The 24,804-nt window shown below is 40.2% G+C and overlaps 1 protein-coding gene and 2 long non-coding RNA genes across 4 annotated transcripts in view; 1 reads left to right on the top strand and 2 right to left on the bottom strand.

Annotated features, from left to right (window-relative positions):
• The window catches only part of PPM1L (protein phosphatase, Mg2+/Mn2+ dependent 1L), a 336,602-nt gene that overhangs the window by 242,120 nt on the left and 69,678 nt on the right, over window positions 1-24,804 (bottom strand). The gene's annotated exons all lie outside the window — the stretch shown is intronic.
• LOC146397568 (uncharacterized) lies at window positions 11,643-17,997 on the top strand. Its single transcript, XR_014822604.1, has 2 exons — window positions 11,643-14,052; window positions 14,428-17,997. It is a non-coding gene; the product is annotated as an uncharacterized LOC146397568 (long non-coding RNA).
• LOC146397567 (uncharacterized) lies at window positions 15,681-24,076 on the bottom strand. The gene is made up of 2 exons (XR_014822606.1): window positions 18,094-24,076; window positions 15,681-18,051 (listed from the first exon to the last, which is right to left on the bottom strand). It is a non-coding gene; the product is annotated as an uncharacterized LOC146397567 (long non-coding RNA).

Here is a 24,804-nt window from a genome sequence, read left to right as displayed (position 1 = left end):
TTGTTTGTTTGTTTGTTTTGGCCACACCTGCAATACCAGGGATCGAATCTGCACCAGAGCAGCAACCCAAGCAGCTATGGTGACAATGCCAGATCCTTAACCCACTGTGCCACAAGGGAACTCCTTCCTTCCAGTTCTTGGCATTTAACTTAAACACACTCTCCTTCCTAAGGAAAAGGGCCCCCCAAATTTATAACTATTCACTGCCCTAGTATCTGTCCACAGGATTGAGTATACACCCTACGCTGGGCAAAAGGTAAAATGTTTTGATTTGTTTTAGCAAGTCCTTTTATGCTTTCTTCATCCTTCCCTTTCTCTTTGATTCTAACTATATCTCCCAGAAATCTGATATTCTCTGCACAGGCCCTGGAAATAATTTCTAAGGGTAATATGGCAGATACCATATTATGAGGTTATAAGGCCAGTTAATCACTGAACAAATATTTATTAAGCACTCATTATGAACAATTTGGACCTTTCTCAAAAGATCAATCATTGTTCCTGAGAAAGATTCTGTAGTCAGAGGGTTTATTTTAAAAAAACTGGACAGCTACATGCAAAAATATGAAACTAGAACACTTCCTAACATCAAACACAAAAATAAACTCAAAATGGATTAAAGAGCTAAATATAAGACTGGATACTATAAAACTCTTAGAGGAAAACATAGGCCAAATGCTCTCTGACATAAACCACAGCAGTATCTTCTCAGATCCACCTCAGAGTATTGACAATAAAAATAAACAAAAGGGATCTAATCAAACTGAAAAGGAAACCCTAAACAACACAAAAAGACAACCCACCGAATGGGAGAAAATCTTTGCAAGTGAATTGACTGACAAGGGATTAATCTCCAAAATGTATAAACACCTCCTACAGCTCCATACCAAAAAAACAAACAACCCCATCAAAAAATGGGCAGAAAAATCTAAACAGACAGTTCTCCAAAGAAGATATATGGATGGCCAAAAAAAAAACACATGAAAAGATGCTCAACATCACTCATTATTAGAGAAATGCAAATCAAAACCACTCTGAGGTACCACCTTGCACCAGCCAGAATGGCCATCATCAAAAAGTCCACAAACAATAAGTGCTGGAGGAGTTCCCATCGTGGCGCAGTGGTTAACGAATCCGACTAGGAACCATGAGGTTGCAGGTTTGATCCCTGCCCTTGCTCAGTGGGTTAAGGATCCCGCGTTGCCGTGAGCTAAGGTGTAGGTCACAGACGCGGCTCGGCTCCTGCGTTGCTGTGGCTCTGGCGTAGGCTGGTGGCTACAGCTCCGATTAGACCCCTAGCCTGGGAACCTCCATATGCTGCAGGAGCAGCCCAAGGAATAGCAAAAAGACAAAAAAAAAAAAAGTGCTGGAGAGGGTGTGGAGAAAAAGGAACCCTATTACACTGTTGGTGGGATTGTAAATTGGTGCAACCACTGTGGAAAACAATATGGAGATTCCTCAGAAAACTAAACATAGAACTACCATTTGATCCAGCAATCCCACTCCTGGGCATCTATCCAGAGAAAACCACGACTTGCAAAGACACATGTACTCCAATGTTCATTGTAGCACTCTTTTCAATAGCCAAGACATTGAAACAACCTAAATGTCCATCGACAGAGGAGTGGATCAAAAAGAGGTGGTACGTATACACAATGGAATATTACTCAGCCATTAAAAAGAACGAAATACCGGCATTTTTAGCAACATGGATAGACCGAGAAATGATAATGCTAAGTGAAGTCAGCCATACAATGAGACACTAACATCAAATGCTTTCACTGACATGTGGAATCTGTAAAAAGGACAGACTGAGCTTCTTTGTAGAACAGATGCTGACTCACAGACATTGAAAAATTTATAGTCTCCAGAGGAGACAGTTTGGGGGGTGGGGGTTGTGCTTGGGCTGTGGGATAGAAATCCTGTGCAATCACATTGTTATGATCATTATACAATTACAGATGTGATAAATTCATGAGTAATTTAAATAAATAAAAATTTAAAAATTAAAAAATAAAATAAAAATAAAAAAACTGGAATAAGCAGGTTTCTTAGAACCTTTAATATGCTAATGAGCACCTGGGACTTTTTAGGAGGCCAGTCTGGCAAGCAGGGGTTCCCAGACTTACTGACAGGCACTAGTTTCATTGAACACCTATTTGCTGCTCTGCAAAATGGTTTGGGAAAAGCAGTTATTGGATAAGTCAGAGAAGGCAGAGAGCACGTATGCTGGAGTAGAAGAATTAGAAACAATCTCATTTGAGGAACATTTGAGCCAGGTCCTGAAGGATGGGTAAAATGTGAATATGCAGAAATGGGAAGAGGACGCAGAGTGTGGAAAAGCCCTGGGCAGTGCCTTTCTTGTGACTCTGGTTGGTCTATCTACCCACTTCGCTTAAGCTGAAGCTAGTCCACCCTGCTCCTGGGCCGAACCTACTCTGGGAGAATCTCTATTGTTTAGACCCCACTCCCCCAGACACCAGCTGCCCAGACAGGCATGAAGGCCCAGCTGTGAGGAGGAAGGGAAGGCAATGGGCGCAAGAAGAGAGGCAACTTGCTGGAGGTGGAAGGTTCTCTTCTCATCCCTCCCCTACCTCCTTCTAAAGATTTCCTTATTTTAGTTCACTTTTGGTCTAAACAACTTAATATATCTGGCCAGTTGCAGTTTTTAAGAGATAAAATCATTGAGAATAAAAAATCTTTACTTTTCTATGTATCTCTAAACAAATTTTGCAAATGTGTAAACTATAGTATTACCCCACTTTGTTTCAGATGTAGAGATCTATATACAGTAAGTAGCCACTAAGTATTGCTTTCTAGAATAAAATAGATGTATAATGTGTGCAGATTGCTCCATTAAATCAAACTCATTCCCTTCATGGATCTCTAAGGCAAGGGTTATTATTAGAGAATAATCTTTTTCAATATGAAAATAAAAGTTTATGGCTGAAATGCATGCATGAAGCTAAATCAATGAGCCAAATCTGCTATAGAAGTATGAGACGTAGGGAGTATTGTTAGTATTTGTAGAACAGTGCTAAAAAAATTTGTTTTTATTGGATTATAAAGGTAATGCATAATTATTGTAAAAAATAAAGCAATAACTTGGAAGACAAAGAAAATTAAAACTACCAAGAGATCACTTCTATCCAATAATTTCTTTAAAACTTAATTCTAGTAATTTTAAAATTATTGTGAAATACACATAGCATGAAATGTACTCTCTTAACCATTTTTAAGTGTACAGTTTAGTGGCATTAAGTACATAAAATAGATTTTTGATGTCCAGAAAACTTGGGTTTCTCAAGCCATTTCAGAAAAAAAATGCCATTTGGCCCTTAAACAACAAAATACTATTTATTAACACTATATAATGGACTAAAACGAATATCCTTACAGAACTGAGGAACATCTTTTTTTTTATAATTTTTTTTATTTTCCCACTGTACAGCAAGGGGGTCAGGTTATCCTTACATGTATACATTACAATTACATTTTTTCCCCCACCCTTTGTTCTGTTGCAACATGAGTATCTAGACAAAGTTCTCAATGCTATTCAGCAGGATCTCCTTGTAAATCTATTCTAAGTTGTGTCTGTTTTTTTTTTTTTTTATAATTTTTTTATTCTCAGGAACATCTTAATAAAGACATTCTGTCCATGTGCTTGGGCTGTGGAATGGAAATCCTGTGAAATTAGATTGTTATGATCACTAAAAAAAAAAAAAAAAAAGACATTCTGTCCTTGAAGGGAAAATGTTACATAAATCAAAGGCATTATAAATTAAACATCACCTACTTTCTTCGAAGGTTGGCAGGGACTTTCTCACATGAAGGGTTTCTTCACTTTCTGCCAAATACAGCCATGCTCTCGGGGTGCTAAACCCTAATTTAGCATTTGCTACCTGTAATCAAGAGTGTTACAAATCCTGGCCAGCAGCCCATCCCTGACGTCACACACTAAGCACACCTCTAAGGCCATACTTGCCAAGAAGCCCCACCCTTCCAGGGAAAAAACAGCCTGGGTTCCTCTTTATCACTTCAAATTTATTTTGCCACTCTCTCTGGCTTGTAGAGTTTCTGCTGAGAGATCAGCTGTTATCCTTATGGGAATTCTCTTATATGTGATTTTTTGCTTCTCCCTTGTGGCTCTTAATATTTTTCTTTGAACTTAATTTCTGTCAATTTGATTGGTATGCATCTTGCTGTATTTCTTCTGGGGTTTATTTTGTATGGAACTCTTCACTTGAGTGTTTCTTTTCCCATATTTGGGAAATTTTCAGTTAAAATCTCTTCAAATATTTTCTCTGGCCCTTTTTCTCTCTCTTCCCCTTCTGGAACCCCTAGATGCGAACGTCGGTACGTTTAATGTTGACCCGGATGGATGTCCCTTAGACTCTCCCCAGTTTTTTCCCATTCTTTTTTCTTTATTCTTTTCTGTAGCAGTGATTTCCACCACTCTGTCTTCCACCTCAATAATTCGTTCTTCTGCCTCTCTTAAACTGCTATTAGTTCCTCCTAGATTATTTTATATTTCAGCTATTGCACTATTCATTTTGCTCTTCAAATCCTCTAGCTCGTTGTTAAAAACATTTCTTTTAAGTTCTTGATCTGCGTCTCCATTATTTTTCCAAGATTTTGGATCATCTTTACTATCATCACTCTGAACTCTTTTTCAGGTAAATTGCCTATCTCATCATTTAGTGATTTTTGTGTGTTTTTGTCTTGTTCCTTGGTCTGAAAGCTGCTTCTTTGGTATCTCATAGTGTCCACCTTTCTGTTAAATGTCCCCTTGACAGTTGGCATGTAGATGTTGAAGCAGGTACCCAGTCCTGGAGTTCTCAGGAGTGGTAGTTGTTCACATGTACCTCCTTTGCTGGGTCGGCTCTAGGGATTGTTCTCTGTAGATACAGGAGGAGGTTGCACTGTTCTGCTGGCACTCTCCTTGTCTGGCCACTCTAAGGATCTCCCTCTAAAGCCTCAAGAGCAGGGGGCTTCTCCCTAATCGTTATTCACACAGCCTCTCTCTGTAGGTGCAGGATGTATGTTTCTGGTGGTGCCTTGCTGCTGGTAGGAGTGCTCTCTATAGCCCTGCAGATTGGAATGTGGGTTAATGGGCCTCCCCTGGCTCCCTTACTGGCACAAAAACAGAAATGCAGATCAATGGAACAGGATAGAAAGCCCAGAAATAAACCCAAACACCTATGGTCAATTAAATCTATGACAATGGAGGCAAGAACCTACAGTAGAGGAAAGACAGTCTCCTCAATAAGTGGTGCTGGGAAAACTGGACAACTGCATGTAAGAGAATGAAATTAGAACATTGTCTAACACCACACACAAAAATAAACTCAAAATGGATTAAAGACCTAAATGTAAGGCCAGAACTATAAAACTCCTAGAGAAAAACATAGGCAGAACGCTCTTTGACATAAATCACAGCAACATCTTATTTGATCCACCTCTAGAATAAAGACACAAATAAACCAATAGGACATAATTAAACTCAAAAGCTTCTGCACAGCAAAGGAAACCATTACAAAAACAAAAAGACAATCCACAGAATGGGAGAAAATTTTTGCAAGTGACTCAACCAACAAAGGTTTAATCTCCAAAATAAACAAACAACTCTTACAACTCCACAACAACAACAAAAAAACAACCTAATTGAAAAATGGGCAGAAGACCTAAACAGACATTTCTCCAAAGAAGACATACGGATGGCCTGTAGGCAGGTGAAAAAATGCTCAACATCACTGATTATTAGAGAAATGCAAATCAAAATTACTATGAGATACCACTTCATACCAGTTAGAGTGGCCATCATTAACAAGTCAACAAACAACAAATGTTGGAGAGGGTATGGAGAAAAGGGAACCCTTCTACACCATTGGTGGGAATGTACATTGGTACAACCACTATGGAAAAACGATGTCTAGATACTTACAATGGAGCATGACAATGGGAGAAAAAATATGTATACATGTATGTGTAACTGGGTCCCCATGCTGTACAGTGGGGAAAAAAAATTGTGTTGGGGAAGTAACAATAATAATAAAGAAAGGAAAAAAAAGAAAACAGTATGGAAATACCGCAGAAAACTAAGTATAGAACTACCATATGACCCAGCAATCCCACTCTTGGGCATATACCCAGAAAAAAAAATTCACTGAAAAAGATACATGCATCCATATGTTTATCACAGCAGTAGTCACAATAGCCAAGATGTGGAAACAACCTAAATGTACACTGCTGACGAATAAACAGATTAGGAAGATGTGGTACACAAGGGAATACTTCTCAGCCATAAAAAAGGACAAAATAATGCCATTTGTAGCAACATGGATGGAACTAGAGACTCTCATACTGAGTGAAGTCAGAAAGAGAAAGACACCATATATCACTTCTATGTGGAGTCTAAAATATGGCACAAATGATTTATTTATAAAACATAAAAGATCATGGACATGTAGGGCAGACTCGTGTTTGGCAGAGGAGGGGGGAAGGGAGTGGGATGGATTTGGAAATCTGGAGTTAGGAGATGAAAACTCTTGCATTTGGAGTGGATGGGCACTGGGATCCTACTATTTAGCACAAGGAACTATATATCTAATCACTTGCAATGGAACATGATGGAGGATAATATGAGAAAAAGAATGTACTTATACATATGTATGACTGGGTCACTTTGCTGTACAACAGAAATTGACAAAACATTGTTAATCAATCATAATAAAAAATTTTTAAAGATAATAACTAAAAAAAAAAAAAAAGGAAAAGAAAAAAGAAAAGAACAGCCTGATCTTTGCACACCCTCTTGGTTACACCTCTCAGAATCTCACAGATGGAGTGCAGGGCTCCAAAGGAATAATCCTATCAAACCTGTCCTTGTAAAAATCAAGCAGTGCATAACTACACAATCAGAGAACTTCTCAGTCCCAATCACAAACATAAAGACTTTTTCTAAAACCACACCCATAACTTCAGCCTCCATTGAAAGGTACCCAGGCACACTCAGCCCAGAATGCAACATTTTTTAATCTTCTTGGTATAAAGAAGAGGTGTTACCTATTTCATTTTATAGAGAAAGAAAAAGGAACAACAGTTTAAATCCCTTGCCTTAAGTCACTTGGAAATCACAGTGACAACTTAAGAAAGGGACAGTTAAAATGATATTCTTTTTGACCCAATTCATGCACACACTGTCCTTAAGGAAAAGCAAGAGGTGAGAAGAAGGAAAAAGAACAGTTTTGGGCAACAAATCACCATCAGAGGCTTAAATGTTCACATGTACTTCGATCAGTGCCCAATGCTCAGGCTCAAAGATACCAACATCTTCAGGCAGCTGAAGAGCATGGACGGTACCAAAGCAGTGAGCTGAGGGAAAAGCGCCCTCGTCAAGGCCTGTGAGGAGCAACACTGATACCACAGTCCAGGGGAGGCTGCTCTGGGATTAAGGTGATGCCCTCCCAGTGCCTCCCAAGTGCCTGGCATGTCCAGTTTGCCCATTTGCAGACAAGCCTGTTATAACCTTTTTATAGGGCTTCATGGGCTTTAGAGATGGTCAGGAACTGTTGTTTGCCATGATCCTACTAAATGCAAGAGTGAAGTTACAACAACCCTGAGGAAGCTGAGGCTTAGAAGAGTGATACAACTCTCCTGAGGTTCTCAGGTAGAGAGTCACACAGCCAGGATTCAGAACATATCTGCCCATCTGTGAAGCCCACACCTTTCCATGCATCCACTGCGCTGACCTCACAGAGCATACAGCTTAGGACATACATCTTAAGCTCATAATACAGTAAAACAGAAGTTGACAAACTTTTTCTGTGAAGGGCCAGTGAATAGTTTAGGTTTTGTAAGCCATGTAGTTTCTGTAGAATGTTCATTTTTGTTTTCTCTTACGACCCTTCAAAAACATTGAAAAAAAAAAAATTCCTAGTTTATAAGCTGTACCAAAACTGGCCATAGGCCACAGGCTGCCAACCCCTCAGTTAGAAGACGTGGTCCAAGCAGAGCTCAGTGATTCTGATGTATGAGAACTGTATCACTGACTCAATCCCTTTATTTACTAAGGCACTTTCCATTTCAGGATGGGTAAGAAAAGGAGGCTAGAAGAAGATCAATCTAGTACTCAATCTAGTCACTTCTTATATATTCCATTCTTAAGCAAAGTATAAAGCAGTTCCTTACCTAGACTCTTTCATTAGAACAGTTGTAGAAGCTATTGACATTTATTTCATTTATTTCCTCATTCTATTTCCATGCCTTTGCATATCCCAACTTGGGCATTAATCTGTCACTGAAAATCAATGCTTTTCTGCAGTCTAATTAAAAGTTTCAAAGGGCCATAACATAATGAACAGAAACCTAGGGAGATTTGAGCTGACCATGGGCTCTTTCAATATGATCAAAGGCCTCTGGAGTTCTGCTATTTGAATTATAGAAAATATTTTCCATTCGCTTTATGACACTTGTAAAACAGGCTTTTGAACACTCCCTGCAACTTGCAATGATCATAAAGTCAACCTAATAGATGTTGCAAACTGGATCCAGTTCATCAACACTAGAGCACATAATGAGATGCATTTTAAATGACATTCGGATTTCTCTATGTAAGCAAAATAATCTACAATTTATTACCTTACTTTTCTCTTTAGATACTAAAACTTGTATCTGGGATTTGCTCTCAGACTGTCCTTGAGCATACGCTAGCCATGTGTCCTGTTAGTTGTCAGCTGGCTGACCTCTGTCTTGGTCTGGGCAACACAACATTAGCGCCAGGTCCAAGTGTCTCTGGTTGAAATATTTTCAACACTGCTGATTCATACCCAGCTGCTTGGTAGCTACAGAGTGGAAACAGAAGATGGCCACTGGGGACCAACTTAATAGCAACAAATGTTATTTTCACTGCTGAGCTAAACAAGTTGGAAACCAGAAGACTCCAGATTCCAAAGGCTGGTACCTAATTTCATAAGGGTGCATGTAGAACCACAGTCTGTCCTACAGGTAAACATACACAGGCCAATTTTGATCATAGGAACAACCAGCAAATTAAGACAGGAGTAAGAGCAATAAATGTAGCTCCCTTCTTGAATTCTGCCCCTTTTGTCCAGTTGAATAATCCCCTCTTGGGAAATCCAGGACAGTCAGGACAAAGACCCTGGCCTAAGAGCTACTAACACAGATTAAAATAAGACTGGAAAAAAAAGTGACCAACTGCAAAAGCCAATTACAAGGTGCAAACAAGGAAAGTGCTTCCTTGTGTACCAAGGGCATGGCAACCTCAGTCATGATGAAGACACCCAGCTCCTAAGGGCTTGGAAGTGTGCTAGGCATTTTACATACAGTCTACCATATGATCACCATTAACTTGTAAGATAGGAAAAGCAGCCCCGTTTTACAGATGAAGAACTGAAGCTCAGAGAAACACACCTAAGATCACACAAGCAACAAGTGCCAGGCCAGGCATTTGAACTGGGTTTTACCAAGCCTGCCCTTACATTTCATCAAGCTTTGTCTCCCATAGAAAAATAAAAAAAAAAACAGAGCATGGAACAGACAACTTTCAGGAGCTATACATCCAGGTGTATTGGTAAGCAGGGGGCTCCAAGCCAGGACTCTACCATTCCATGGGGGAGGTGGAAAGATCAAGCCAGGATGCAAGGGCCATAATTGCAAATGATGTCATACTTGGCACCATTGATCTTTCCAAAGTCAGTTCCCAAAACCCAGCACTGTCAACATGAAGTTCAAAACTAGGGTACCAAGTAGGAAGTGGGGAGAGCTGGGACCCAGTTGGCACTATGGGAGTCCTGGGGGTGACCCCTGTCTGGAAAGGGAATATGGACTCCTTCCACTAAGAGGCTGAAGCTGTTTCAATACTGTCTGTCTTGGCTCCAGATTGGTTCAGGAATAAAACTTGAGCCTTCAGGTGAGAAACTCAATGTGGGGAAGAAAAGCTAGTAGGGAAAGGTATGACATAAGTATGACATAGGACTGGCAAGTTTTTACCGTAGGACCATGGCAAATACCATCAACTTTTCCTTCCATTTCTTCATGTCAATGACCTTCATAGAAGGCCAAATCTCCACAATCAAAAGAACAAAATCTAAGAAAGCTAAGGCAGGAAAAAAAAAGTATTTTGCCAGAATTAGGTCAGAATTTTATATTTCCAAACACCAACCCCATGCTGGCAGACCTGGGCCTCGGGAGCAGATTCTGAGAGAACACTGGTGCCAGGCATGCCAACATTAGCAGCTGGCCTCCCTCCCCTGCCCTTGCTGCCAGCAATCTCACCCTTCTGCGAGCTACTGCCACACTTCTTACCCAAGCCATCCAATCAAACATGTGAAGCCAGTCCTAGATCATATGAGGTGGAAGGCAAGGAAGCTGGCAGCACATGTGGTGAGCAGAAAGGAAAGGTGTCCAGAAGGTAAAATGTCCTCACTGGTAACCTTTCTCTTCTCTCCAGAAAGAAGCAGCTACTCTATAAATCTTAGAGGAAGGGAAGGATAGGATTTCAAAATTCAACCCCTGACTCACTAGACTCTGATGGAAGAGCGATCCAACTGAGTTCACTAGGCTGACCAGATGATTAATCAGTCCCCTTCTCTGCTCTGTGATGGAAGTCACTGTCTCAAGGCTTGTAATTACATCCCAGCTATCCTCAGGTACCTGAAAGTGACAGCTAGGTTGGGCAGAGCTTTGGGTCTGGCCCCTCTGAGCCGGCTACCTCTCTCATCGGGTCAAGTGATGCCATAGCTACTGGTCTGAAAATAAGCCAGCCGAGGTCAAGGGTCAGGTTGGAAGGCGAGGTCAAAGCTCAGGAAGCCCCACTAACCTGGCTCTATCCTGCTAACAGATTCTTGCATCCCTCCAGAAGCCCAGCATCCCCTCATTCCTCCCACAAGGAGGAGAATCCCAGTGAGTGGACAGGGAAACAACCAGGTCTTTCCCTTCTAGCCTCAGCCCAAAGGAGGAAAAAGAAGTGAACAAGCAGCAAAGTGTTAGAACATCTAAAATCCTACACTAAGGATAAGGGACTATGGCTGGATTCAATCTAGATATATCAGCTTTCTCAGTGAGATAAATGAGCAGTTAGAAAAACACCATTTGCTTCAGAAACAAAAGATTAATTAGAAGAGATTTTTTGATCAGAGAGATAAAAGAAATCTCAAGAAATTATCTGGTCAGACAGGCAGTAGTCAATCTTCCTCATAAAGTTCCCCTGGAAAAGAAACCACACAGTTAATACCACTATCTAGGAGTTCCCTTCATGACTCATTGGTAACAAACCTGACTAGTACCCATGAGGATGTGGATTTGATCCCTTGCCCTGCTCAGTGGGTTACGGATCCAGTGTTGCTGTGGCTGTGGTATAGGCCAGCAGCTGCAGCTCGGATTTGACCCCTAGCCTGGGAACTTTTACATGCTCAGGTACAGGCCCTTAAAAAAAAAAAAAAAAAAAAAGACAAAGAAAAAATATCACTACCTAAAAGTCTTTATAAACAGGAAATGATTCTTTAGACATAAATCTCTAAAACTCCTTTAACTTTAAAGCAAATGCCTACTACTTCATTATCAGTGGAAATAAGTTACTATCCACAAAAAAGTGTCCATACAGAAATTTTTTCCCCTCAGTCTTTTTGTCTCCAAAATAAAAACATCCCAATTCATAAATCTTTCCTCAATTCTTTCATTATTTTCTTTTTTCTTTTCTTTTTTTCCCTGAGCCCTCTCCAAACTAATTATGAGCTCAGGACTGATCATTTCATTATCAGGCAATATAGCTGGTGACAGCTTTCACCAAGTTAAAATGGGTTTATTTCAAGTATGTTTTCCACATGACACCAGCTAATATTTTGTTTCTATCTATTTTCCAACTAGATTTCCCAATATAAAACAATTTAGAATATGCAGAAAAGAGAAGCAGTTGGTGTCAGAAATTCAACAAATACCTAAGCTAATTTATATGGTGACTGAAATATAATCCACCTGAATTTTACATCAAAATGCAGCAAGGTGGAAAATGGCACATGGCTACACAACATAAACTACCCAAATTATAAAAAGCTGTTAATGTACTGCAGTGATAATGCTGATTAGCTATTTGTCACTATTATAGTCTGCAGAAGTACTCCACTGTTGGAAGAGAAACTGATTTTTTGAAGATAGGCTCCTATTTGTTTAAACACTTATGTGCTACTAAAGTTAAAGAAAAATGTTTGTTGCAGGTGGACTTGCCTAAAGTCATCACGATATGCTCCAATCTAAAACTAAAATCATGGCAGATTGCTTTTCTTTTGATTACCTTTGTCTCATGAATTAGACCAGCTTCTCCCAACTGTTGGCTGCACACTGGATCACCTGAGGTGATTTAAAAACTACTTGTTCCTGGGCCCCACCCCCAAAGATTCAAATGTAACTGACCCCTCTTGTATTCATATCCAGGCTGGCATGTGGGCAGTCTTTAGAGCTCTCCAGGTGATTCTAATATGTAGCTCTGGGAGAGAACCCCTGCCCTAGATAATATTAAACATATCAATTAAAAGTAATGTATTACAAGTTTACTATGTCCCAAGAATTGTGAGTTACTGATTAAAAGGAAAAGTGTAGGACAAACCCTGCCCTCAAGACTAATCCAGTCTAAGGGGAAAAAGACTTAACTCCACAGTTACCATGGAGCAGAGAGCAGTGAAGAGGCCCAGCAGTGGGAGTGGTGTCAAAGGTGGCTTCTCCAACACCATGATCAAGCTGGGTAGGCCAGGAGAAGGTAGGGAAGGGCATCTCAGGAAGAGGGACCAGAATGTGCAAAGGCCCAGAAGTTGGAGAGTGGCTCCTTCCTTAGAGCTCTGCGTGTTGTTTTTTTTTTTACCAGTGAGGCAGAGCATGGATGTGAATACAAGAGGAATGAGGCTGGAGGTGTTTCCAGGCTTCCAAGAGGACCCAAACTGGTAACGTAAATGGACAAAGTAGTCTGAGTGTATGGCAACAGCTGGTGTGGTGGACTGCCCAACCCAAAGCAGGGTGGAGGGTGGGGGGTGGCTGTTGCTTCCTAGCTCCAGCCATTGAGAGAATAAAGGCTAAATATTGACACATCTTCCAGATTCTCAAAAGATGCCAAAAATCTGGTCCTTAATGTGAAATTCACAGGTTTTAAGACAGAGCAGAAGAAATAAACACGTCTGCAAGCCAGATACTGCCCAGAGCGCTCTAGGTATGGGCCACACCTTTTCACTACATTATAGAAAATTACTTAAAGGATTGTAAAGGGGTGAAGACAGCAGTATCCAATTTAGATTCAATTACACCTTAAATGTAAAACTGAACTGCAGTATTGCAGACAGCAATCTGATAAACCCAATTGTATAAAGCTTTCCCCCATAGTAATGCTAGTCAAGGTGCCACTGTTCTGAAATTACCCCCCTACTTTTTCATTTTCCAGATTCAATACAGGATCTTCTTACTTTTCACCTTAGGGAGAAAAAAAAGAATCTGATCGATATTAAGATGCAGGTAAAGACCACACTTATTAGGATTCAAGGTGATGTAAATTATAGTCAATCTGAATTACTATGCAGCTGGAGTACAGAGGTGGTAATCAAAAATCACAGATGATCCGCCAGGCTGGGCTGGGGCTCTAGGCCCTGGGCAGTGATCCTCTGTAGGCTGGGAATACAGCCAGCTGTCCAAGCAGGAGTCTGATAGGAGGGAGTGGAAAACCCAGATGCCAGGAGAAGGTCACCCAGTCCCCAGAGAGGATTTTGCTTCCTCCATTTGGGCTCCACCTCGACCTCCTCCCCAAGGTTAATTTCCCAAATGTAAGGGGAGAGGCAGATCCCTTATGCAGGACGATTAGCTGTCAAATTCTATAAGGGCCAACTGCAAACAGCACTCTAAGTTAGTACCCATGTAAAGTCACCAGGCGAAGCTCCACGCATGGTAAATAGAGCACTCATAGAAAATTCTCAAAAAAATCTATAAAAAGGCACTTGGCTTGAATTTCCAAAGGTATATTTCACAAACACAGTTGTCTATAAAGAAAATTAGGGAGTTCCCGTTGTGGCGCAGTGGTTAACGAATCCGACTAGGAACCATGAGGTTGCGGGTTCGGTCCCTGCCCTTGCTCAGTGGGTTAACGATCTGGCGTTGCCGTGAGCTGTGGTGTAGGTTGCAGACGCGGCTCGGATCCCGCGTTGCTGTGGTTCTGGCGTAGGCCAGTGGCTACAGCTCCGATTCAACCCCTAGCCTGGGAACCTCCATATGCTGCGGGAGCGGCCCAAGAAATAGCAACAACAACAACAACAAAACAACAACAAAAAAGACAAAAGACAAAAAAAAAAAAAAAAAAAAAAAAAAAAGCGTTAAAATTCTATAAAAAAAAAAAAAAAAAAAAAAAAAAAAAAAAAAAAAAAAAAAGAAAATTAGCAAGTGAGAACATTTGTATGGTCTTATGGATTTCATTAGGGAAAACAATCCTAAATGCAAAACTGGGCAGTGGTAAGGAACACAACACAGACACATGGCTACAACTGATTCCCAAATCAAACAAATGGACAGAAGTATTGTCCAAAGACAGACAGTTTATCTAGCAAAATGCTAACTGCTTGATTTTTTTTCCTTCAGGTTTTAACAAAAAGAAAACATATCATTACCATGTCTGGTAAAATGCCTGTAATCTTTGCATGTCATTTCTAATTTTAGATATGGAAATGGGATTCTCTCAGGCATTCTGATTTCCAAAGAGAAGTTGTTGAACTGCAAGAAATTAGAATCTCCGAAAGCTTGGAAATTACACAGTAACAATGGTCCTTGCTTTCACAAGGAAGAGGCTGTTTAAAGTTAAAATACATTTAATAATCTCTACACTAAGTCTCTTAAATATTTTTTAAAGATTAAATATTACCTAAACTTGTAAAATATCTCTAAAGGCAGAGAAGGAAAAATAGCTTTGAGTGTGAAGACTCAAAACAATTTGAAGAACTGCTCTCTATCCATCAACTGCCATGCACTTTAATTGCAATTAAACAGCTTAAATAAAGAAATAATAGCAATAAAATCCTTGGAAGAGTCTCTTTTCAGCAAGGAAGAAAACAGTCACCTTAATGAAGCCATAAAGCACATTAGGATGTATTATACTTTAGAATGTATCAATAACACGAACACTTTAAGTCCTATCTAAACACACCTGAAGTACTATTTTAATTTTCTTATTGACAGAGAAATTGATATTTGTGCAAAAATCACCAGAGGTTTCTTTAAAATACATCACAAGTTCTTAATGTATGAAGCTGCTATTCAAAGAGAATGTAACTTTGATTAAACAAATCATCAGATGCTGAAATGGGGATGGTCCTGCCAAGGAGAGAGGCCTAAATTAATGACACCACATAGGGTAGAAGGAAAATGGACGACTGATATATTTGACAGCCTACTGGGGGAAAAAAATGACAAACACGCCTCTTTCTACTACTCAGGGGTTACTTCTGAGAGCACCCTAAATTTCCCCTATGCATATTTTACACTCAAGTGTTAAGTTATCCCCAGGTTTCACTTTAATGCTGCAGCCAGACCAGCTGACCAGCCCTATTTCTTCCATTTTTACCTGTTAGGGCTTAATGGAAACTAGGAGTCTTGCAGCTAATCCATGGGAGGATTTTGCCATACTCTTTAACAGAATCGGGGTTCTACCTCCAAAGGGCTTGTACAACCACACCAGTGGTATGAGTAGTGCACATGTTTACATCCATATGTATGTTTTCCTAAAGGCACCTGCCACTCACTTGTCCTTCCCCAGGAATACTGAGGACTGAACAAGAACAGGGCTCAGGAAACATTCACGCTTTTCCCAAGACCCAGTTGCCAATCTTTTAAAATGAAAGACTTCAAACACAGCGTGGACTGCTCACCTGTACAGGATCACATCAGCATCTTTCAACCTCATTTCTGAATTCTGGCTTATAGATTCCTAGTCACTTGCTCAGATGGGTGGTGTGCCCCAGCCTGGTCACATGATGACTGCATCTGTCTCTCCTAATCACATGACCAAGCATGACCACAGACCCCAGAGAACACCTGTGAGATAGGCTGGTCCCTGGGACCCTCTTCTGGAGAGCTTGCACCTGGACAAACATCTCCATGAACAACAGAATACAAATAAACTATAAGGGACTGAAAATAACCACACACAAGAGCAGCTGGGAAAATATCAACAATAAGATACAAAAAGGCCAAAAACCAATTGCCATTTCTGAGGTGCTGAGAGCAAAAGCAGAGTACTGAGCATGATCCCTGCACACAGCACCACCAAGGGGCAGGCAGGCCACCGAAACCACACCTCCTAACCAACCAATCCACGGACCTGCCCCTGCTGTTATCCCTTTTAAGGACCCAAGCAGCTCCTCTCAGGATCAAGTAAGGACACCTGTTTCTGCTTTTCACTCCCTCATGCTGCAGCATAAGCCCTAGTTACCTGAATTTCTCACCTGGCCTCTTACCAATTTCTATTGTTTAAAGAGTCCCAGGGTCTGTGTTAGTAACACCTGGGGTGAGGTTGGGGCCCCAGGATAAGAGAAAGTAGGGCAAAACCATAAGGGCAGAATTGTGAGAAAACTACAGCTTTCCAAAACATGATGGAACCAAAAAGATAAAGATGAGCCTTTCCAATGTAAGGAATCAGTTCAGGGAAGAGGACAAGACATCCTAGGCGATGCCATCTGGTAGGGGACACCGTCCTAACTCCCAGAATAGGACGCTGGTAGAACATCATGGAGCACCAAGATACCTTCTGTGAAGGGACAAGGAAAGCATTTCTGAAGCTAAGGATGGGAGGGGAGCTGCGGCTTGCTTTCCCAGTGACCAGGGCAATGGATAGAAATAGCTCTAGCCCAGATTAGACAGTAGCTGAAAGTAAGAAACTTGAAGGAGAGCTGGAAATGACTATATTAGTGCAAACTATGTGTGGCACAGAGCCAATGAGAACTGAGCAATGTGAATCTATGAAACGTTCTAATCTGTATATAACGTAAGTCCTCAAGTTTCCATACACTACAGAGAGTTAAATTATTAGTGCCTCTGGCTGAGGCACTGGTGGGGAGGGGGAACACTAAAAGAGAAATGCACTAGAAGCAGGGGACATTGTTTGGAAAGGAAAAACAAAAAACAAAACAAAGCAAAAAACACTTCAGAAGTCCCCTGAGTAAATTCGGGAGAGAACAAGTTACCTCAGCACAAATAGCCAGGCACTGCTCTACTGGAGGACTGTGCTGTGCCAAGTTTCATCACATCAACACAAGAACTCCTTGGCTCATGGGAACAAAGAGTTTGAATCATTTGCTAAAGTACATAAAACTTAGAAAATGTTGATGGTTCTGCTTTAAATATTCCTCATGTGAATGGCCATGGACTGGCAGTCTTAAATTGGACAGTGTTCTCCAATTTGACAGAAATTTAGTATTACTACCTTCCCAGCCCTGAAAGATATAAAATCCATTTGCTTAAATTTTGCTTTGCTCCAAGTGCAAGATGTCCTTCAAAGGTTTTATGTTCATATTCAGAAAAAGTTATTTGGCCCTAAAACGGATAAACCTCAGATAAAAACCACCAACGTCTGAGATGATCTAGGTAGGTATGATAAATAATCTGGTAAATATTTTTGCCTTTTCTCTCAACATTAAAGGGGGGAAAAAGTGCTTTATGAATATTAGTAAACATTTAGTCAATCTCATCAATCCCACATTGAAAAGACTTATTTGCAGGTCTATGTTTTCTCAAATAAATTGTGGAACCTGTCATGGCAAAGTCAAACACTCTCTGAACAGGCTTTATACACAGTAACAAGTAGAAAATTAAAATCACATGCAGTCTTTTAATAAAAGAAAAAATGGAACTCATGAACTAGCTCATTAAAAAAATCCATCTTATCAAAGTTTCTTTTTTTTTTTTTTTTTGCCTTTTCTAGGGCCACCTCCTCAGCACATGGAGGTTCCCAGGCTAAGGGTCAAATCAGAGCTGTAGCCACCAGCCTACGCCAGAGCCACGGCAACACAGGATCTGAGCCGCATCTGTGAGCTACACCACAGCTCACGGCAACACAGGATCCTTAACCTACTGAGCAAGGCCAGGGATCGAACCAGCAACCTCATAGTTCCTAGTTGGATTCGTTAATGACTAAGCCATGATGGGAACTCCTCAAAGTTTATTTTAAAAATTGTTTAAACTGCTGCTACTGTTCCTTGCCGGAAATTAAAACACAAAAAATATGTGAGAGCTACAGACTGATAAGGATAACATATTCCTGTTCTTAGAGTACTTTATCAACCCAAAGGAGTCCAGGTGCAGAGTCAGAGGTGACTATCAAACAGGGCAGAAATAAAAATAGCATCCTAGGGGACAGCTTTGAAGATACACATGGCAAACATGTGTGGCAAATAAATTATCACCAGAATAGTTAAAATAAAAACGATCACAACTCTGGTTGTTTAAATATTGCATACTATTCTTTTGGAGTAAACAAAGAATTTTTTTTTAATTTAGCAGATTTTTCCCCATAGTGGCCCACTGGTTTTTAGCCACAAAACCTCTCTTGATACCACTTTAGGTTATTAAGAAAATCCACCTCAACATACCATGTATTTTCAGAAAAGAAAAAAGTAATAGGATTGTGACAATCAGCTGAAGGTCACAAAAAATTGATAAAAGTAGAACATAGGTCTCTCCCTGTTTTCCCAATCCACCACACAACAGTGACCTACAGACAAGAATGTTAATGATACAATTAAAAGATCTCTAAAATTAAAACTGTATAAAAGGAAAAAGCCTCAGAAGAAATCATATTTTAATATAAAAACAGTGAAGGCTAAGAATGGTCACCTCTAAAAATAATATTTAAGTATTTTTAAAATCAGTATACATTTATTCTTAAAAAAACTCAAGGAAAATTCAGCACGCATAAAAAATAATATTGAATTATTTATGCCTTCAATAAATGTTTATTGAGAACCAAATACAGGTCAAGCATTGTCCTATGCACTGAGCATACAGCAATTAACAGAGTCCCTGTCCTTAGGAGGCTTGTATTTTAGTGCGAGAAGACAGACAACAGAGAAACAAAAATGTGCTGATTAGTGCTGAGTGGCATAGAGAAAAATAAGCTTGGTAAGGAGGATAGGAAAAATCAGGAATAGTCGGTAAGGCCTATTTTCATACATGATGGTCAGAGAAGGTGACAAAGGAATGCAGACCTGAAGGAGTAAAGGAGTATACCACGTGGATATTTGGGAAGCTCACTCCAGGTACAGGGAATAGCAAGTGCAAAGGCCCTGGGGCATGAACACACTTGGGATGTTGAGATTTAGAAAGGCTAGGTAGATGGGGTTCCCACTGTGGCTCAATGGTTTAAGGACCCAAGGTTGTTCTGTGAAGACGCAGGTTCAATCCCTGGCCTCATCAGTGGATTAAGGATCCAGCATTGTGGCAAGCTATGGTGTGGGTAGCAGAAGCAGCTCAGATCTGGCGTTGCAGAGGCCTCAGCTGGAGCTCTGATTCAACCCCTGGCCTGGGAACTTCCTTATGCTGCAGGTGCATTTGTAAAAAGAAAAAAAAAAAAAAAAAAAAGAAAGGTAGGTAGAGTGAGGGAAGGTGATGGGAGATGTTCTATTGAAAATTCTGGACTAACTAAAGCATTTGTAATTAACTGGCTTCAGAAGGCAAAGGGTTAAAAAGCAGGACGTGAGAGTGAAAGACAGCAACTACATTTCATTGCACTAAGTGACTGATAAAAGATATTATTTCTTTAAGCCACTCCCATTACAGGTGTTGTTATACCTGTTTTACAGATGAGGCACAGAGAAGTTGGGAGACAAAGCTAGTAAGGGGCAGAACCTAATTTAAATGCAGACCCTTCCAACTCCAAAGTTGTAGTGCTTAATCTTTATGCTCCTCTGTTCCCTTAGACAGCCATAAGTGTTACCAAAACTCAGGTCTGGCTGCTTGCCACTTGAAATATAATACTCGAGGACAAGACTGGTAGAAAGGAAAGTATGCTTTATTCCGGACGCTGGCAACCGGGCAAGAAGGCAGAGTCATGTCCAGAGGCCAACTCCCCACTGATGATCAGTAGGCAAGAGCTTTGAAGGGAGTTCCAGTGCTAAATAGGCAGAGGGAAGGGGCTACATGCAGAAACAGCACAGCCACCTTTGATATTCATCTTGAAACTGGTCATGCAGTGATCTGATCAGTGTCATCTTGATTGTTTGGAGTACAGTTAATCTTTAGTTCCAGGGTCAGTTTGTTCCCATTTCTTTGAGGCCAGTTCTCAGAATTGTGGCAGATTATGTCATAGCTACAATCTGGTCATCACGTAGTTAACCTCTTTCACCTGGTGAAGGTTTCATTATGAAACAGCTCAAACTATATGTGGCCCAGAACATTACCTTTAGCCCTTGAGAAAGAACTAAAGGTCCTTGACTTTAATGTCTAAACTATTACTAGCCTTATTTGACTGTTTTCCTTTGCTTCTGCACTGTCTCACTTCTCTGATTAAATTTATTCTTTGATTAACATTTTTCTATAGACAAAAGGCAGGCAGAGGACATTGCTGGGAGGGCGTGGGGGCAAGTTCTGACCTGGGAAGATCACTTAGGGTCCTGCTCTGTTTCAAAGCTACCAGCTGTAAAAGGGAGAGTCTTCAAACTAACTGAGGTCCCACAAAGGGAAAAGCACAATTACACAGCTGATACCTAGGTGCTACTTCGATGGGTACGTTCTTACCACAGTTTCTTATTTTTTCAGATCACTAAAAACAAGGCACTTAACATACTAATTGATGTAAACAGATATCTTCAAAAACTGCAGGTAAAGGATGAATTAATTAGGAATTGAAGGAGCAAAAATGTAGCCCAAAAATACCTGTCACAGAGTCTAGGCAGCTCACTCCACCCCTTCCCCAGTCCCATTCCTACCCCCAGCCCCGGGGCAGATGCAACCTCCCAGAAAGAGAGTTACAAATACAGAAATCCAAAAGATGACAGAGGCAAGCAATGCCTGCAGCTCTTCTTTTGCTTTACTCCATTTTTAAGTAAGGGCACCCATGCAAACACCATATACTCTTATCTACGAAGTACATAAGATGTTCAAAGAAAGCAGCAGAGATTTATTCCCTTAAGTATTTCCAGACCAGTATTTTCCTTGGCTCCCAGTTTTGAATTAAGAGGAGGCTGAGTGGAGGAAGTCCTTGTTTGCTGGTTGGTCCCCGATTGAAAAGAAAGTATTCCCTTTCCCTATTGTAAGTTCAAATTTAGGAGAAAGTAGTAAAGGGACTTCCCTGAGATCATCCTCACCAGATCTTTCTATAGGGAAATAACTAGTTCAAATCTCACTAGCACTAGTTCGGAAAGCCACTATGAAATCAAAGAGCTGCAGACAAAAACTGCTGGGAGAGCCCTACAAGGCCATACAAAGAGGTAAGTGGGGAAAAGTTTGCAGTTTTCCTAAAAGTAAAATGATAACAAGAACACAGTTAAGTACTGACTGAAGACAGTTTAAATTCCGCCCCCCCGGGGGGATGTATTTCTAAATATGATTTGGATTACTTTAAAACTGTTCAACACTGTATCAAGAAAATTTGATATACAAAGTTATTCATCAGTGTTTTATCTTCTAAACTGAATCCCGAAACACTATAAATGGACACAAATAACATCCCCCATTTTGCACCTGGAGAAAAAAAGGCTGGTGGTGATACATGACACTGCCAAGTTGCATATCACCATCTAAAGTGGGGTCTGAAGGCTGTTTTGCTAACCTTAGAGTAGTGGTTCCCACACCTAGGGGTGATTTTGCTCCACAAAGGATCTTTGGCAATGTATGAAAACAATTTTGTCACAACTTGGAGTAGGAGGGTTGAACAGAAGCCGGGGATGCTGCTAAAGATCTAATGTACAAGAGAGTGTCCACAACAATAGAGGATTATCTAGCCCCAAATGCCAAAAGTGTCCAGGTTGAGAAATCCTGGTCTAAAGTTAATTAGAAAAGGGGAGTATCTGGGATTTAAGGAGGGAAAAAAGATTAAGGTGGGAAAATTACTGGGGAAAAAATACATATTGATGGATGAGAATTTTAAAGGTATGTCAATACATTACTCAGTCCAATGTCTAAGTGATACTTTCCCATTTTCCAGTCCAAAAGTAATATTTCTCCCTGAAAGTGTTATTTCCTGCAAAGTAGGTAAGGTTCGCCAGCTACAGAAGAAGCTACTTTTCTTTTCAGTTAGATATGGACCTGTCAAGACAACCAAAGCTAATCTCCCAGGTTCAGCCATTGCCTCAAATCAGATCATTTTATCATCACCCCCTGGGTTTCCATAAAGTGAAAGCAACACTCTTGCTCTCAGAGGGTGTTGTCTGTATTAATCAGCCCATTAAGAACTTCATGTTTTATAATGAAGACGAAAGTGGGTAAGTGTTTTTAGATGTTACAAATGATACTTGCTGCTTGGAGAACTTGAAGGAAAAATAATAAAAAGATGTAAATCAAACTACAAGGTGAACAACATCTCTTCCCACACCTAGAACAAATCTTTTTTTCAGTGAATACTCTGACTTAAAATTCCATACAATTTGCATACGGCTAGAAGCTAGACTTTTATCACAAAGAAAGCTGTTTACAAGAGGACACCAGTCACAGTAGGGTTCTCAAATCCCTTTGTCAACTCAGAATGCACTTTTCCCCACTCAGCAACTATCAGATTTAATATAGTGATCATCTTTTCTCTAAGTAGTTCTACAAGTAATGTGACATCCCAGCCACAGAATGAGAACATATATAAAACATTAAGACAAACCTCCCATAAACCAAAAGTCGAATGTTCCCAGACAAAAGCAATAACAAAATCTCTAAAATTCAACATCTATGGGATTCTTTCATAGAAGAATTAAACTTCATGGCAGAATTTGCAACCTCAAAATACGCCTCTTTGGTGTATTATTTATTTATTTATTTATTTATTTTATTTTCCCACTGTACAGCAAGGGGGTCGGGTTATCCTTACATGTATACATTGCAATTACAGTTTTTCCCCCACCCTTTCTTCTGTTGCAACATAAGTATCTAGACATAGTTCTCAATGCTATTCAGCGGGATCTCCTTGTAAATCTATTCTAGGTTGTGTCTGATAACCCCAAGCTCCGGATCCCTCCCACTCCCTCCCCCTCCCATCAGGCAACCACAAGTCTCTTCTCCAAGTCCATGATTTTCTTTTCTGAGGAGATGTTCATTTGTGCTGGATATTAGATTCCAGTTATAAGTGATATCATATGGTATTTGCCTTTGTCTTTCTGGCTCATTTCACTCAGTATGAGATTCTCTAGTTCCATCCATGTTGCTGCAAATGGCATGATGTCATCCTTTTTTATGGCTGAGTAGTATTCCATTGTGTATATATACCACTTCTTCTGAATCCAATCATCTGTCGATGGACATTTGGGTTGTTTCCATGTCCTGGCTATTGTGAATAGGGCTGCAATGAACATGCGGGTGCATGTGTCTCTTTTAAGGAGAGCTTTGTCCGGATAGATGGCCAAGAGTGGGATTGCAGGGTCATATGGACGTTCTATGTATAGATTTCTAAGGTATCTCCAAACTGTTCTCCATAGTGGCTGTACCAGTTTACATTCCCACCAGCAGTGCAGGAGGGTTCCCTTTTCTCCACAGCCCCTCTAGCACTTGTTATTTGTGGATTTATGAATGATGGCCATTCTGACTGGTGTGAGGTGGTATCTCATGGTAGTTTTGATTTGCATTTCTCTTATAATCAGCGATGTTGAGCATTTTTTCATGTGTTTGTTGGCCATCTGTATATCTTCTTTGGAGAAATGTCTATTCAGGTCTTTTGCCCATTTTTCCACTGATTGATTGGCTTTTTTGCTGTTGAGTTGTATAAGTTTCTTATATATTCTAGAGATCAAGCCCTTGTCAGTTGCATCATTTGAAACTATTTTCTCCCATTCTGTAAGTTGTCTTTTTGTTTTCTTTTGGGTTTCCTTTGCTGTGCAAAAGCTTTTCAGTTTGATGAGGTCCCATGGGTTTATTTTTGCTCTAGTTTCTATTGCTTTGGGAGACTGACCTGAGAAAATATTCATGATGTTGATGTCAGAGAGTGTTTTGCCTATGTTTTCTTCTAGGAGTTTGATGGTGTCCTGTCGTATATTTAAGTCTTTCAGCCATTTTGAGTTTATTTTTGTGCATGGTGTGAGGGTGTGTTCTAGTTTCATTGCTTTGCATGCAGCTGTCCAGGTTTCCCAGCAATGCTTGCTGAATAGACTTTCCTTTTCCCATTTTATGTTCTTGCCTCCCTTGTCAAAGATTAATTGACCATAGGTGTCAGGGTTTATTTCCGGATTCTCTATTCTGTTCCATTGGTCTGTCTGTCTGTTTTGATACCAGTACCACACTGTTTTGATGACTGTGGCTTTGTAGTATTTCTTGAAGTCTGGGAGAGTTATGCCTCCTGCTTGGTTTTTGTTTCTCAGGATTGCTTTGGTGATTCTGGGTATTATTTATTTATAACTAGTTATTTTCTAAGAAACAGAAGACACGGGGGCAACTCAGAAAATCAAACAGGAGTTACCCTTTTCTAAGAACATTTACATTTGCAAGGGAAATCTCTATCTGTAAAGGAGTCTCCCTCAATGAACCAGGAATAAGAGAATGACCAAATTCCTACAAATTTACCAGTGGAAAAAACAACTTAAATCCACATGACAACCATACCCATTTACTGTGCTATTCCTGATAACCTCTCAGAAC

Source organism: Sus scrofa, chromosome 13 (assembly GCF_054392235.1).
Source record: "Sus scrofa isolate SSC_HxYL_T2T_F1_AM1 chromosome 13, Sscrofa_HxYL_maternal_Yorkshire_Landrace_v2.0, whole genome shotgun sequence".
NCBI lineage: Eukaryota > Metazoa > Chordata > Mammalia > Artiodactyla > Suidae > Sus > Sus scrofa.
Note: the sequence above shows the minus strand (reverse complement) of the source record. Positions and strands in the feature narration are given on the sequence as shown.